Source organism: Epinephelus fuscoguttatus, linkage group LG7 (genome assembly GCF_011397635.1).
Source record: "Epinephelus fuscoguttatus linkage group LG7, E.fuscoguttatus.final_Chr_v1".
In the NCBI taxonomy this organism is placed as follows: domain Eukaryota; kingdom Metazoa; phylum Chordata; class Actinopteri; order Perciformes; family Serranidae; genus Epinephelus; species Epinephelus fuscoguttatus.
This window is the reverse complement of record NC_064758.1, coordinates 44305951-44319415: the sequence shown is the minus strand read 5'-3', so window position 1 is coordinate 44319415 and position 13465 is coordinate 44305951. Positions and strand designations below refer to the sequence as shown.

Genomic DNA, 13465 nt, shown 5'->3' with positions numbered 1-13465 from the left:
TGAATAAGGTTATGTGTATTAAGGGTTATCATGTCCACCTCATCAGAAACTGGGGAGGGATTAAGAGGAAGATTGGATTTCTCTGCAACGCTAACTTTTTAGCACATTAGCTAACGTTAGCTTCCATAGCAAAACAAACAAGTGTGGTCCTCCTTTGTAAGATTGGCTTCCTGTGACATCATCCATCCACTGAGTGAGAGCATACGGGTCGGCCAGTCTGGTCCCGTTGGTCAGTGTTTACTTATTCAAGTAACACTGGCGGTCCCGGAGAGTGAGTGACCTGACATGGTGCGTTGGTAAATTCAGTCTGACGCTCTACACTAAAATGAGAGCCCTGTTGGTGGAAGAAACGCAGCGTTATATTTCTACATGAATGAACCAACGGTTAAGTTAATCACACATTCACTCCGCTCGGCGCTCTGCTGCTCCGTCTCCACAGACAGAGTGTCCAGAGTGCGCTCTGCCACTCTGAGAGTGCGCTGCTCTGGATAACCCAACGCTACATTCAGACAGCGCTCCCAATTTATCAACGCTCCAGTTTGTGTCACAGTGCGCTCCCACACTCACAATGAGTGTTTCTGGACGCACCACTCACATCATCTTCCTCCACTGTCTAAAACAAGACAACACAACTTGCTAGCTAGAAACAAACGATTACAGTTTACACACTTTAAACACCTGCTCTTTATTGGGAACTATATCTGTGTTTAAATAAAACTTTAAAAATCATCAATGAAAAAGAAGAAGTAGCAAAATACTTTCTGAGATGATGAAAAAAATCTGAACTTGTACATTCACTATACACACACACACACACACACACACACACACACACACACACACACTTTAACTAGTAGGAGGTTTAATAACAGCTGTGATGCTCCTCTTCTGCTTCTGCATGTCCCTGAAGACAAACACACACTTATTATAATGTACATATTACACACTTACACACACACACACAGTACATACATCATGGCTTCACGTCCACACACACCTCGTCCTCCCTCTAATTGCTCAAATTAATTATACTTTCCTGAACTCTGCTGTTATAAATACACGCAGAGGAGGACGGAGAGCAGCTCTGTGTTTCTGAGGCCTGAAACTGATATTTTAATGATACTGAAACCTCGCTGAGCTCGTAGTGATCGGAGCAGAGCTTCAATCTGTCGCATCAGACAGGAACACCTTCTGGAACTGTATCCAGATTATCATGAATCAATCTCAGATCCTAAAGGTGCAGTCAAAGAACAACAATGAACACTGAAGAAATTCAAAGTTTGATGTGCTTGCAGTCTGCAGTCCTCACTGCCAGACGTCACTACATTTCCCTAAATCTTCCACACTCTCTCTTTAATTCCAACAAGTCTACATGACTGCAGCATATGTGTCTGTGTGTCAGTGCAGTACATGCTTCATCTGAGTGAAGCTTTCAGGTTGAAAATGTTTCAGCGTCAGTAAAACAGCATCTGGTCGTCATGGCTGTGTGTTAGATTTTATTGATTTCCATCCAGAAATATTCTTTCTAATCAGTTTCTACAGAGAGAGAGAGAGAGTGGGAGGGAGTCAGGGAACAGAGCAGAGAGAGTGGAGGAGGAGGAGGGTTATGAAAAGAAACCATCCAAAGATAGAAGTCAGAAAAGCAAAATTACACTGAATGCAACATGACGTGAACAGCTGCTCCAGAAATCACTGCTTTTGACTCAGTAAAATAACGTCAACTGTGTTTGCACAGACTGTGATGACTGCACCTGTCTGTCATCAATCATGTCGAATTTATGGAAAATCTGACAGATTTTCGGGTCTCTTTAACACGATAGACTCCAGTTTTCAGCCCTGATCACAAACACTCACACATTATATTATGATCATATTAAAATACAAATGTTTCCCACTCAGCAGATGTGAAATGTTGTGCAGTGTTGCCAGGAAACAGTCCGTGTCCCTCTCCAGCTGTTTGAATGTGCTAACAGCACTTCACTGCTACAGTGTTAATGTTCTACTCTGTGCCTCTTTTTACCGGCTCCAAAATGGCGGCCTGTAGGATTCTGGTTTCCTGGTGTGACGTCATCTTTATGTGCCGAGCTTCTGGTCGACGTCAGAGATGAAACTAGAGCAACCAGTCTCCCTCTGACACTTGTTCTCGCTTTTCTCCTCACCTCCCCTCCTTTCCTTTTTCCAGTCCTCTCTTCTCACCTCCTTTCTGCTCCTCCTCTGTCCTTCCTCATCCCTTCATTTACCTCCTCCCTCCTTCTCCTTATACTCTCTACTTGTTCCAGTTAACCTGAATTCATAAAAATGAGAAGTATCTGAAACAAAAAAAGTGAGAAGAAGGTGAGGAGGGAACTAAAGAGAAGGAGAAGTTACAAAGACGAGAGGAGGGAAAGGAAAGTCAGGGGAAAGAAAGGAGAGACATGAGAGGAGGAGGAAGAGCAGCAGCAGATGGAGGAAGATGAGGAGCTGAGGGAGGGAGGAAGAGAGGGATGAAAAAGCAGGACAAAAGAGGGGACAGGAAGAACAGCAGGTGGAGAAAAATGAGGAGAGGAAGATGGTGGGAAAACATTAGCAGAGAAGGAGGAAGAGGAGGAATAGCTGAAGGTGAAGGAGGAAGATAGGAGGTGTTGGAGGAGGAAGTTGACAAGGAGCAGGAGGAGGAGGAGGAGGCAGCGTGCTGCAGGTGCAGCAACAGAAGTGCATGCAGGATGCTGATGAACTGAGCCATCAGAGAGGAGAGAAAAGCAGCGAGCGCTCACTCTGCTCAGGTTTCCAGCCTCCTCTCACAGCTCTGCTCTTAATATCTGAAGCATGATTCATGTTGATGACGTTTTGTGTTCAACACATTTAGAAAGTTTTATTTTCACATCATGTGTAAAGTTTTACAGCTGTTTACCACAGGAAAGTGATAATCCACCAAGAAGTGTCCTGATTGGCTATAAAACCAACACATCCTCACTGTGACCTCGTCACATGTCCACGTTTGGTCATGGACTTTCCACATCCACATATGACGTCCAAGGTACCCTGGGTGTGTTGGTTGTTGACACTCTGGGAAGACTTCAGCCTGATACATGCATTGTCTGTTTTCAAAATACACTTTATTTTTCACAGTTTGCAAACAGTGTCTTTCAAAATAAAAGCACTACATCACTATGGCATTTTTTTTTCCTTCAACAGCAAATGCATGTGGTTTGTTTTGGGAAAAACCTCATGTTGTTTTTGTTAGCGTCTAACAGTGGAAGTCAGTGACCAAGTGCCGGTTTTATATGACTTCAGAGTAAGACTGGGTTGATTAAGAAAAAAAAAATACAGACAAGGCAGAGAGAAGAAGTTCAGTGAGTTTTTTTTCCCAGTAATGACAGCTTGAATCACCGTTATGCTCATGCTGTAGAGTCAAGGAGTTATTTCAGCATCCAGGTTTCTGGAAGTCGATGTGTTAGACCTACAATGGCTGCGTTTCCCAGATCCAGTTAAGAAGATCTTAGTGCTAAGAGCTTCTTAAGAACGCTCTTAAGCCTCCCGTGAAAGACAAACACATTTCCCAGATTCACATTTAGCTTAAGAAGATTTCAGCGGTTCTTTTCAAAAGCAATTTGCCTTCAATCTAGCAAATACTGCCTCCTTGGTTTTTAACAGATATTTGACTTGAGTTAAATTAGCATTTTCTAAAATGTCCTTGCAGCTCTGTGATACCTGTTGTGCCGTACACATCTATAACATTACCAACAACCACACTAAGATAAATTTGTGGCTTCAGCAACCGTGTGTCCAGCTACTTTACCACTGAGAGTGTTCAAGTGTTTGCTACCACTGTTACACTTTCAGTCCAGTCCCTTTGGAACCAGCAGTAAGCCTTCAGACATGGTACCCAGACCCTCAGTCTGTTCAGACAGTCCTCTTAAATGTGGGCGGGGTTGTTGTCACTCACTGCTCCGTCCAGCACTCGCTCTATTTCCTCATCAGCGGTGACACAGATGGAAGTCTGCACCTGGTTTATCGTCCACAGAACGAGGCTGCACGCCCACATTTTCACAGCAAAATAGAACAGGCTGCAGTGAGAGTCTCTCTCCATGGGATATTTAAAAATAGCAGCTTTGTGCATTTAGTCCTTCTCAGGCAAGCTCAGGGGTTTAGTGTTGCTGTAGCCCACAGGAAGTGAGGATTAGAATATATGACCTTCACATAATCCGCTCCAAATGAATCTATATTTTTAAAGTCATTACTAAAAGTGTGTGTCATATAAAAACTAAAGTGATGGTCAAAGTTGTCACAGTGAAATTTAAGGTGTGCTGATGGATTCACGTCATCAACTCATGCATTGAGTAACATTACAAGTTAACGTTCCACCTTAAAAGTTGCCGGCAGTCGGCTCAGTGAATGAAGTGATTTTTTTCTTTTTCATTTTATAGTTGTAGTTTACTGATGTATGAACAGAGGTTACATAAAACCAGAGTGACCGTCCTCTACTGACCAATCAGACTGCAGGGTTTCTAGCTCCACCTTTTAGTGCCAGATCTGTGTGCTAGGTACCCCAACAGAGGGGGGACCAAACATGGGGACGCTAAGGAACGCTTCTGTTGGGACCATCCACAACTTTCACTGTGGGAATGGGATAAAAGCGTACCGTACTGCTCAGTGGAAACAGGGCTTTAAGTTTGTATTTGAAAATAAAATATCTATGCTTATGATCAAAGTCTGAGCCCCATTTTAACATCACATTTTGCCACCCCATCGCTCACTAAGCTAAATAACACAATACTATCCACCTTATTTTCAAACACAGAAGTAAATAGTGATCAACTTCCGTTTTTTTGTGCGTGATTTCCGGTCAGCCACTTTCCCTCATGCTTACCCCTTACTGGAGCTAACAGTGCAAGCTAATTTTTTTCAATTTTTAGTTGTTTATGTTAGTCAATCAGTTAGTTAGTTAGTCTGTGTATTTTAAATAGATAACTGTGCCCATGTTTCCGTTATAATGGAAATTTATTCCCTCTAATCGCAAATAAATCGCACGTTAATCAAAAACTATGAACCAAAAAAGCACAATCTATCCCGAGTGAGACAAACTGCTTGATCCCCGTCTCCAGTGTACCAGCAGAGAACCTGCAGAACCGAATCAGTGAAAAAACACACCGGGCTACACAGCCTCTCTACCTGAGCAGCTGAAGCTGCGGCTCGCACCCTCGACACACAGACGGTGCTTCTGCATGCCAGCCACACGTGTGCGCAACTGTGAGAAATAAATACGTGAGGTGTACGCTGCTTTTCTATCTTTTTTCCTTTTCTTTCTTTCTTTCTGTCAGCGACATACACTCCTAACACAGGACGGGTTGTTTTAATTGACTGAGTTGATCATTAAGCCACAGTGATGCGCGGATCGGCTCTGATAGCACCTGAATCAGCATGTACGCATCAACCATCCAGCCGTTACAACATGATTGAGCTAGCAAAGCAGTTTTGTGTTGCTATGTGTGGTATTTATTCAGTTTTGAGGAAATCACTTTGTCTAGACAGCATCAGTGGCTGCAGCTGACAGGGACAGCTAACAGCAGCAGCAAAGCTAACATCAGGACGTCATCCGTTAAAAGCCTCCCGTTGTTGGATACGACATGAAACTACTCCAGTTAGCTCAATCATGTTGTAACTAAGACATCCGCTGGGAAAAATATTTTTTTCACGGACCGTTTATTGAGTAATTGAGTTATTACAGACACCGCTAACGGCTAACAGCTAAAGGTTAGCCCAGCTAATCTATGATAACCATGTTAATTACTAAACGTGCACACAGAAATAGTAATGTTTGTTCAATCATTGTGTTTATAGACTTTACAAACATCAGATTAGTCTAAACGGTGATACAGTGACGTGAAAAATGTGATATACACATATATATAGCTAAACTCAGCAAGGTAAACAACAAGGCAATTCCCATTTACACAGTGGTAAGAGTGCTGGACCGAAGTGTCGCACAAAAAAACGGAAGCTGGCTGCGTGCTGTTTTGCCTCCGTGTTTGCGTGAAAAATAAGGTGGATAGCTAACAGCAAACCACGTGATTGGCTCATCGCATCATTGGGCTGCTGAAAAAAGTTGAGGTCAGCTCAACTTTCGTTTGTAGCGCGTCACGGCCGTCGGCAGAGACAAGTTGGGGTGTCAGTTTGTAGCTTCATGTCACTGGCTTCCATTGAAGATCACTTGTAGCCTGTTGCTGTGTCTCTTGTCGTGTGAACGCAGCATAACTTCTGTGTCAGCTTCCAGAAGAACGTTAGGCATGGAGAACTGTACTAATAATTTTAAGAGACAATCACAAACAAGTATTTTCTGACGCCTTTTTCTTTTATTATTATACATTAGAGCACAAAGCTGGAGAAGTAGTTAGCTGGCTCCCTGTCTTTGTGCTAGTTTAAGAGGTCACATCAAGCTAGGCTAACCAGGTCACAGGTCTAAATTATGATAATAATAATATTAATAATAATAATAATAATAATAATGACAAATTGGATTTTACAGCACTTTAAAAAATAAAATAAATTAATTAAACAAGCGATTCAATTCATATTAATCTGACTTAAATCAGCAACTTTACAAAAATGTTTTTGCATCTCTGTCTCAGGTGGTTGTCAGTCAGCACATCCAGCAGTGGAGCTGAAGCAGTGGGATAAAATGAGCAGAGAGAATCCGAGACAGAGTGATCGCTCCTGTGTGATGGAGAGGATCTTTGGAGCCGTCTGCGGCCACAGCTCCCAGCAGCGTCCTGATGACACAGACTGGTGTGTGTGTGATGGGGATTACTGTGTTTCTGCAGCAGAGGACAGCGGACACACTCTCAGCTCAGGTGAGTTCACATCACACCTTTCATTACACAGCTTTCTGCTTTGTGTACGTGACGGCAGCTCGGTGTGTTTAAACGGCACTGATGGAGACCGCGCGCGCGTGTGTGTGTGTGTGTGTGTGTGTGTTCTGGGTGAATGTCCGCAGGCAGCAGAAAAAGATCAACTTCAGTCCCGGTGATTTTTCTAAATATAAAAGCTTTATCAAACCTCTTCTGTGTCACATCGCTCGTGCTCTCATCGTTAATGAGCGCGGACGGTTCATTGGTTTTCCTGTCACATAACGCCGGAACACCGCGGACAGAATGAGACCAACAACCTCAAATATATCCCATAATGTTCCTGCAGACGCTTACTGAGCTTCATTAGTAGTCAGCACAGTGATCGGTGATCATTATTGATCTCCTGTGTTATTGATACAGCTGGTTTGATGCGTGCAGGCCTGATGCAGCCTCTGTGTTCACACCGTGTTGGGTTTGATCACCTTAGGGACTGTTCTTTACTTGTTGGGGGGGGTGACTTCGATTTTAATTTTATTTATTTAATTAATTTTAATAACTAATTAATTTTGAGCCTCTCCTACGCTACACATATTTTCCTTAAGTCTCCCTGAGTGACCTGTGGAAACCCTCCCTCCACCAAAAATGTAGTTATTAGATTTTCAAAACTTACCCTTTGATGTTTGAAAGTTACTCTTTCACTCTTGTCGTGCATGCTGGTTTGTTCATGCAAACGGTTTATTTCTGGCAATATTTTAAGTGTAGACTTGGTTCCCAACTGGTGGGTTGTGGTCCAAAAGTGGGTCAGGGCCCCTCTCTAAATGGACCACAGGTGATTCCTGGTCGTGTCGTGTCGCCACAAATAGAGACATGTTTAGCTCAGACACTGTAGCAAAACGGTGCATACCATTTTTTGAGACTGAATCTGCCCCTGTATGTGCTCTATTTCTGTTTTTCTAAAATGGACACAGGAAGTGATCATACCTCTGACTCTCTTTAGGTAGACCAGCCACCTTGTTCCTGAGGGCGCTACTGTGGAAATGATTATGGGTCAAACTTCCTCTGAGACAGCAGAAGTAGCAGTAAGCTAGTGATTCCCATTGACCGTGGTTCGTCCCAGTGGCTAACTGCTAATGGCGGTTCTTTTCAAAACTAATTTGCCTTCAGTTTAGCAAATACTGCTTTATTTTTTACAGATATTTGACCTGCATTAAACTAGCATTTAATAAAATGTCCTTGCAGAGCTCTGATCGCTGTTGTGCTGTACACGTCTGTAACGTTACAGCTAAATTTGTGGCTTCAAAAATAGTGTTGACCATGCACCCAGAACATAAAGGGTTGTTCCTGTAACCAGTGATACAGTTTCCATCCCCAGCTTACGGAGAGGACTAGGTTGCCACTGATACTGTATAATATTAACAAGGGATTGTTCCCTATAAAAATAAAATGCACTGTCCCTGACTGAATCAATACGGGATGGGATTTTTATTCTTGCATAGCCTGCACTAATGTATACATCATGTTTTTGAGAGTGGACAAGTATTAAATCAGACTTTGTGGAAGAGAAAGACACGTCTAATACTCAACATCAGGACATGGTATCCCACAAATAGAGACGTTGCTGTGAAACAAACAGCTGTGATTAATAAAGAAAAAATGGTATTACAAATAAGTTGCATCTTTCTTCCACCAAATTCCACAACAAAGGAACACATCAGGATCTTTACGACACAAGGCAGTGGTGTTCATTCCAGGAAACACTGACGCTTTAGTCCACAGGGTTAGCCGAAATCAGTAGTTAGTTGTAGTTGCTTTAAAGCAGTGGTTCACAACTGATGGGTCAAGGTCCTAAAATGGGTCGTGGGTCCATTCTGAACTCACCGCAAATGACTCCTGAACATGTCAGGTTTGTAGAAAACACTTTATTTTTGAAGTACAGTGAATTTCTGGCACAAGATTTTATTTTGAAGTGCTGTTTCCTGTTGTAGAGTTAGTCAATAGCCCTTTTTAGATAGGAATTGTGCAAATTTGCAGGAAAGCCCAAATCAGTCTTTTTTCAGGATTCGCAGTATAAAAAAAAAAATCGGAATCGCAAAATGCCGCCTACCCACTTTCGTTTATACAGAATGTGCCTTTTTCGGGGCAGTGGGGGGCGTGAGCAAGTAACAAAATGTGTAGCTCAGCGTGTGACGTAAACAGTGACGTGGGAGGGAAGCCACGGCGGGTCAGTCCTTCGGCGATTCTCTCATAAGTCGGCCCGTCATTCACCGTCCCCGTCATCTGACGGTTAATGGCCTCTTTGTTTGCGAGGGCAAGGAGGGCGCACAATTCCTTGTCTCCCCAGTTGCTCTTTCATTCCTTTAAGTGTCATTTTGACTTCTAATAATAATAATAATGATTCTGTAATACTGTGATACCTTGAAACAACAATAGCTTCCCAGACGGTTATTGTACCATGAAAATCTCAATACCATTGCAACCGTAGTTTAGGCTTATGTGCTGCCTCTTTACATTAACTTTTATTATTATGTATACGATATTATCAATCTGTAAAGGGGTTGAGTGTAAACTACCTGCTGCCAGACGTGTTAACTTGTGGCAAACTAAAGCCTCAGTGGACACAACTTAACAGTTGCTGTAGTGTGTCTATAATATTCTGTATTTTAAGGTTAAATATTGAGGGGTGCCCTGACTGGATCAGATCAGATACGCCAGATGAGTGTTTGTGTCGATACCTTCTTGATACAACTTTGTGAATCCTAGGATAGTGAGGGAATGGCCCACCCTACTCTCCCTATGATTGGCTTGGACTTGTTGCCTTCGTTGGTATAATTGTTTAGGTTTAGGTTTAGGTTCACTATCCTAGGATACGTTTACTTTTCTTCACGAAGAATGTTTGCCTTTTTTGGATTCTTTGTTCACCGTGAACGCATGTGAGAAAAACCTTCTTTTTTTAAATATAAATTCAAAGCTATACGGTGGGCAATTTAAAATAGTAATTTTGTGCGTGCTCCTTAAAGTACAGTTTTGAGGTACTTTTACATTTTAGACGAACATGTTGTACTTTATACTCCATTACATTCATCTGGCACCTGGATGACTTTACAAATTAAGATTTTAAAAGCAAAACACGTGATCAATTTATAAAATAATACAGTGCTACAGATTGAACTTTCCAGTAGTATATAATGTAGTTAAAATGTGCTCCACCTCCACCAGCTGTAACATTAAAATGCTGTTTATGTACTAAAGCATCACTAATAATATTCCAGTAATATGATATATACTGTATAATAATTTAACTCTCAGGGCAGAGGGACCACTCTGCCCAACAGGTACTTTGTCATACATGAGTGAAGTGACAGACCCTAGCTGCGCTGGATGCAGACTCTGTATCAAAATCTTTGACGTTAGCGACATCTGGAAATCAGCTCTGGTCATGCTAACGCGGAAATGCATAAAGACAACCAAAAGGCCGCTCAACAGACTGCCATCGTTGGCACATATTTCATGCCTGCTGTAGCAGATAACGTCACCACTTTGTGTCTACTGTAAATGACAACCCAAAGGAATTGCACACCATACGCTGTGCTATATTTTTGCTTCAGTGCCTCTTTTAGCACGCTGGAGTACGAGCCTCATTGCGCCCTGTGATCACTACGTGGGTCTAACGTTATTTTAGACTACTTAAATTCAGGGTGATGGGGTAAAATACCATAAAACTTCAGTTTAAAGCCTAGTCCCCTTTACGAGGCCAGTGTGGCTACACATTTTGACAAATAAACACCTGTTTTAATTCGAGGCCTGGTCTGGTTGCCAAGCAGTTCATTTTTTTTTTTATAGAAGTTCTTTGGATGTATAACAGCTGGTTGTTGGCTACCCCAAATTATTTGTCCATTCCTCAATTACCCCATTAGTTATCCATATTTCTTTAGTCCGTAAGGTTCCTCAGAGCAAAAGAATCAAAAGGGTTTTTCATAAAAATTAATCCAAGTTGTGAGGATTGTTTTAACAGGATAAAGTGGGGTTGTGTTGCCGGGTGCTGTAATCCTCAAGTGCTGAAAGTCTGTAAGCCTCTGGTGTGCTGTCTGTCAGAGCTAGATCAAATATAGGCCGCTCAACATGATATGTTATCTGAAGCCCAAGTTTTATACAAGTAATATTCATACTGGTTAAATAAACAATTAAATTCTGATCTTTGCTGAGCGACAGTTTTGTGTGAAAGGAATTAAAGGCCAGTTCCAAATAGGCCTGTTGATTTTAGTGAATTAAGCAAATAATAGCCCGGGCTACTAATTGAAGTTTTACAGTATTATGGAAAAGTTATGGAAAAGTTTTGAAAATTCATCAGTAAAAATGTGTGGGAAACATGCAACGCCAACATTCATTCTGGTACTTCACTTTCACGAGACAGCTCTTGCACATCTTGTACTCTTTAGCGATTTTGTTTGTTCTGTCTGTGTTATAAAAGCCGAAGTGGGCCTGGACTTTTGACTTTTGAAAGATCAGAATCAGAATCAGACGGTGCCTCTCTGATTTCTTTTACCCTTGCTGTCCGCACTGTTCGATCTTTCACCTGTGAGTTTCTCCTTCACAGCAAGTTAGTTCCATTAACCTTACCCACAGATTGACAGGGGAATCTGTTAAGAGTGCTGGCATGTTTTAATAAAAGTATCGATATGTGGCGCCATCCATCTATTTCCATCTGGGGCCGGGTCGCAGGGGCAGCAGGCCAAGTAAAGCATCCCAGACATCCCTCTCCCCAGGAACGCATTCCAGCTCCTCCTGGGGGACCCCAAGGCGTTTCCAGGCATGAGATATGTAATCCCTAGTGTTCTGGGTCGTGCCTGGAACACCTCTAACAGAAGGTGCCCAAGAGGATCCTGATCAGATGTTGAACCACCTCAACTGACCCCTTTTGACGTGAGGCAGCAGCGGCTCTACTCCATGCTCCCTCCGGATGTCCAAGCTCCTCACCCTATCTCTACAGCTGAGCCCAGACACCCTACGGAGGAAACTCATTTCAGCCACTTGCATCTGCAATCTCATTCTGTTGGTCACTACCCAGAGCTTATGACCATAGGTGAGGGTTGGGACGTAGATGGACCAGTAGATCTAAAGCCTTGCCTCCCAGCTCAGCTCCCTCCTTTTCTTCTGGCGACAGTGTATTGATAACGTATTGAAAGATGAATTTTACCATTGTTTTGTCCCACCTCTATTGTTAAGCGACTTTATGTGTCCCATTGTCTCAGCCTTAATACGGTGTAATTTCATACAGACCAACATACAGTCTTTTGTATTTCAGCCTCTGATTTACATTCTGGATAGAATCTTTATTACTGAGTGGACAAATGCCCAGGAGCCACAGATCTCTAAGGGCCCCACAAGCCCTGGACTCACTGTATTTCAGTTGGTTTTTGGTTATCTAAACATTGCACATTTGTTGGGAACTACAGTATTGACTCCAGCGTAGAGATGCACCGATCCAGCTTTGTCAGTTTCGATGCCAATCCCGATGGTCTGTCTTTGAGTATCAGCCGATACCCCATACCGATCCGATACCATGGTTGACCTAAAAAGCTACCTTTACATGTAGGACGGAAAAGACCGGAGGCATCAGGCACTGATATCTACACAGTTCTTTCCTAAGATAAAATGAAACAAGATGAAACAGATTAATGCAATGATGAACCATTTATTTTTAACAAAAATAAACAGTTGTGCAACAGCAGTTGAAATAGTGTGAAATACCTCCACACAGCAGATTCTCTCCTTCGCTCCATGACGTATGACGTAGCTCATGAGACAATAGATTTAAAGGAAAAGGATTGCCTCAGGTATAGGTTCGTTAGCGCAGTTAGCTTCTTTACTGTATTATGTGAATGCCAACGTCACACTGATAGTCCTGCGGAGCCCTGTTAAGACTCTATTTGAAGAAAAGGAAAAAAAAAAAAAAGTATTGTTGAATAATCGTACAAAACGGGACGGGAGTCGGGCACAGCCCTATATTCAGTATATTTCGTACAAGTACATTCTGTTAATCCCAAAACATTTCAGGCCTGGATAACAGATTTCTAATTACATAACTTTGCAAGGAATTTCATGACTGTGGGAAGCCCGTGTCACATAAAGTACGTACGTTACTATGTAGCGAATATGTTTAAACCTTATGTGTCTTTACGTTTCAGCAACGTTGTGGTAAACATGGTTATTTCAAGGCACAAACGCCACGTTGGTGGCACATTTGTTGCTGGAAATGCTGCAGCGTTTCAGTAAAAACAACCAGTTTTTGTTGTTTGTTGGTCTCGAACAGTGTCTGCAACCTGGCAGCCGTATCCACCATCCCCTCCTCTTCTCAATGTCAGCTAATATATATGTAATTAGGATTATGTCAATTTAGAAACGTAATCTGAAATGTAAACATAACATGTCCATGGTTTGCAAACATTATATTCTGGCAACTTGGCTTGACCACGTGATTCATCTGCATTTTCCTCTTGTTGTAGAGAAACACTGCTAACACTTCAACAACTGTAAGTCAGCCTACAATGAATACAGTGTGTGATTGCGCATGTTAAAGAGGCACTAAGTTGGGACCCATATGCACTATTTTGCTGTATCATGATACCATTGTTATCGAA

At 42.3% G+C, this 13465-nt stretch overlaps 1 protein-coding gene across 4 annotated transcripts in view; it reads left to right on the top strand.

Moving 5' to 3' along the window:
* The first annotated feature begins 6702 nt into the window (after positions 1–6702).
* The window catches only part of LOC125892253 (IQ motif and SEC7 domain-containing protein 1-like), a 256394-nt gene continuing 249631 nt past the window's right edge, over positions 6703–13465 (top strand). For 2 of the 4 annotated variants that reach the window (XM_049582158.1, XM_049582159.1), the window contains exon 1: positions 6704–6830. The gene's annotated coding sequence lies outside the window, so the exon portion shown is untranslated. Of the gene's footprint in view, positions 6831–13465 lie in introns of all 4 variants that reach the window. The other 2 variants (XM_049582154.1, XM_049582156.1) reach the window with 2 other exon arrangements.